Below are 3,821 nucleotides of genomic sequence, written 5' to 3' on the forward strand. Positions count from 1 at the left end.
AACTCTATCTCATTCAATTGCTTTGTTTAATTTGATGTTTGTTTGGTTTGATTTTGATATTTGATGTTTGATTAGAGTAATTGTTCTTGATATTTTGTTGATTCTTGTTCTCTATAGTTGATAGTTGATTTGATGATGTTGTTTGAGTAGTTGTTGGCTAGGAATTGGGTGAAACTTGTATGATTGATTAATTTTGGAATTGTGTTGATTAATTGTTGAGATTAAAGTGATTAGTGAAGGTTTGCATGTGTGTAATTCAATTTGCCCTTGAGAATTATCCTAGATTGCATTGTAATTACTAATGACATGAACAATTGATTTAGGAATTGCAATTATCAATTGGTTTTGATTGTGATTCTCTTAGTTTGTTATTCATAGTGAACCCTAGCTTAACAATTAGGAGATAGCTCTTTGATTCCTATTGATTGCTCTTATCACTAAGTCCTCACAACCTTTGATTGGCATGCTCTTCCCAAGTTGTTGCAATTGACATGATTACTTGTTGATCCCCGTTCCTAGTGCTTTATTTCCTTGGTTACTTGTTTTGTTAGTTGTTAGTATTCTCTCTTACCTTCGTCTTCGACCTAGCTTAGGCGCATAATTGAAAGTGCTTGAACATTACCGTTCCTTTGGGTTCGACCCTTGCTTGACTTGCCTCTATACCCGTATTTAGGTTTGTTAAGTGTTTATAAATTTAGTTTGACCGAGGGAATATTAGATAACGACCTAGTTTTCCCATCGTCAAGTTCCAATGATTAGCATACCCTATGTTTCAATCAACCTTAGATATCTTGGATCATGCATACCTTGATTGCTTGAGAAAGAGGTTCATTCATTTGTAGTGTAGTCTCTTTGTAAGTCCATTTCGCAAAGGTTTTGTTTTCCCTTTTCCCTTTTCTTTTCTTTTAATGGTTTTGCCTCTTGGATGTTGGGGGAGAGTTATGGGTAAACTCTTAGAATACCCTTACGAGAGTATCACTCGTCCTCTAGGGCGATCTAGGGGTTTAAATGGCTTGTTGTAGCTAAAAACAACCGTGATTCTTACGATAGTGAGTCTTAGTGTATATTCTCATCTTGAGTCTTTCTTTTTCTTTTTGGATAAGTATTTCATCCTTATTCTTTCTTGCTTTGTTTTGCTCGAGGACGAGCAAAAGATTAGCTTGGGGGAATTTGATGAGGGTCATTTATGGCACTCATTTGGCTTCTTTTAGGATGATTTTCATGCTCTTTTATAGCTTTTTTCTTTAGTTTTCCTTAGGTATTTTCTTTATTTCTTTAGTTTGTGCTTTCCTTAGTTAGTTTTCTTTCTTTGTGCATTTCTTTGTTGATTTCGTCTTTTTCCCTTTTATTTGCTTGTTTGCATGTATTTTCAGGTCATGATCGTCTTCCAAGGATTCCCAAGCCTTCCTCTCATATTTCCCATCATTTTGGATGCCTCTTGCTTGTCATTTGGAGCTCAAGTTTGAAGGAATGCAAGGAGCAAGTTCATGAGATCGGTGCTTGCATGCGGTGGGGGCATCATCTTTGGTATGAACCCACCAAAATGGCCATTTCAAGACTGCCTAACTTAGTGTTCATCATCATCACCAAGACGAGCGCACGAGGATGAGCTAGGACGAAGAAGAGGATTGCTCCCCTGCTTCCAGGTGCGGGCACGCACGAGGGTGGTGCGGCCGCGCACCTGGGTGGCGCGGGCGCGCCTGCTTGGGTCCCTGTTCCGTACCAATTTTCCTGTGGCCGCGCCTCTCCTTTCTTGCGACCGCACATTCCGGGGTTTCTTTTGGACGATCTAACTAATTTTTCTCTTGTTAATTTTACTATATCTAGGTTTTCCTTCTATTTTTAGACAGAAAATGATTATAATAGAATTAGAATTAGTTTTAGATCAAACTAGAGAGATTTTTAGAGAGAGAAACTCTATGTTTTAGTGAGTGAATTTCATGATGGATTGTTGTTGATTGAAGATTTCTCCATTTCCTTTGATCTTTGATCAAGTTTGTAAGGATTCCTTTTCTTTAATTCAATCTTTAGTTTGATCTTTAGTTTGATTTCAATTGTTTTGTTGAATGTTCGAGTTTGATTGATTTGTGATTTGGTTTTAGTTTGTTCAATTTGATCATGATGAATTTGTTGTTTAGCTTTGTTTTGATCTTGATTTCTATGGATTGTGATTAGTTTGATTGCTAGGGTAATGGTGAAGCATATATGAGTAATGGATTGATATTAATTTGGGGAAATTGATGGAGTTGATGATGTGATTAAATTGGTTAATTGATTATGTGCATGTGTGTGTTTGATTTAGGCTTGATCACCCTAGTTATTCACACTAGATTGCATTGTAGGTTCTCATTGATACGGACCATAGATTTGTGGCTTGCATTTAATGATTAAGGTGTCTTGTGACGTTCCTAGCATGAGTTTATCATAGTTGACGCTAGTTAGACCTCTAGGAAAATAGCTTGATATGCTCTTTTGGTTGCATGATTGGTTTTCCCTCAGATCAGTAGACTTAGTCAACTCTTTCCCAATAAGCGGAATCCGTTACAAGTATATGTGGATCCGGAGCCCTAGTGTTTATTACATCCTTACCTAACCTTTCCGGAATAGCTTGACTTGACAATATAAGATCGCCCTCCATTCCTTAGTGGTCCGACCCTCGACTTACCATTATAATTGTATAAGGTTGTGTTGAGAGATTACAAATTTTGTTTGGCCTAGGGTAGGGTTAGTTTCAACGACCTAGTCCGACCCTTGTCAAAATGGCGTTGTTACCGGGGAATGGCCTTGTGATTGTATATTGTTGTTGAGTCTATTCCACCTTATTCAAAAACACAAAAAGATTTTCCTTAAGGCTACATTTTTAGCCGTGCTACAAATAATTTCGTTTGAGATTGTGTATGTAAGAGAACATGGGAGAAGCTCAAAGGATCACATTAAAAGAGTTGGGGACTCCAGGTGCTTACAAGTATGAGAGCGGGATTGCTCCTTTACTGATTCCGGATGGTGCTTTTGAAATCAAGGCGGCAATGATCACTTTGATCGAAAGGAAACAATATGGTGGTACAACAAGTGAAATCCCTCTCAACCATCTCAAAGATTTCGAGAAGTATTGCAATACAATTATGGAATCCGGAGTTGCTCAAGAGTATATAAGGCTCAAGTTGTTTCCCTTTTCTCTCATAGGGAGAGCCTTAGATTGCTTGGACAAGGAGGTAAAGCCAAGGTCCTTAAGGAAATGGGATGAAGTTACCAAGGCTTTATTGTCCCGTTTCTACCCACAAAAGAAGACGACGGAGGCTAGAGCCTTAATCCAAAGTTTCAAGCAATTTCCTAGAGAGAACCTCTATGAAGCATGGGAGAGGTACAAGAATTATCAAAGGGAATGCCCTCACCACGGAATTCCAACCTATAAAGTCAAACAAATTTTCTATGGTGGTTTAAGCTCTCAAGGTAGATCGAGCCTTGATGCCGGAGCCGGAGGGCCGATTATGAACAAGACGGAAGAAGAGGTTGTGGATGTAATACATGATGTAGTAAGGAACTACATGAATTGAAATGTTGTAGAGATGGGATCGACAAGCACAAGTGGCTCAATCGATCAATCTAATGTCGTCAACAATTTGTCCACATTGGTCTCCGAGTTAGGAAAGGAGGTGATTTCTCTCAAGACCAAGCTTAAGAGTCCTTCACAAGCTTCTAGTCTTCCCTCCCATTTTAAGGGGAGAGGTACATATTCCTACTCTAACCGTCTTTTTGCTTCTTGTTTCATGATAAGATAATGCTTGGTTTGTGATTTATGTGGAAAGAATGATCATGATGCT

The 3,821-nt window shown here is 38.5% G+C and overlaps 1 pseudogene; it reads right to left on the bottom strand.

Annotated features, from left to right (window-relative positions):
- Nucleotides 1-3,301: 3,301 nt before the first annotated feature.
- On the bottom strand, nt 3,302-3,400 carry LOC145566412 (small nucleolar RNA R71; annotated as a pseudogene).
- Nucleotides 3,401-3,821: the final 421 nt, after the last annotated feature.

Source organism: Chenopodium album, chromosome 1 (genome assembly GCF_948465745.1).
Source record: "Chenopodium album chromosome 1, dcCheAlbu1.1, whole genome shotgun sequence".
Taxonomy (NCBI): Eukaryota; Viridiplantae; Streptophyta; class Magnoliopsida; order Caryophyllales; family Amaranthaceae; genus Chenopodium; species Chenopodium album.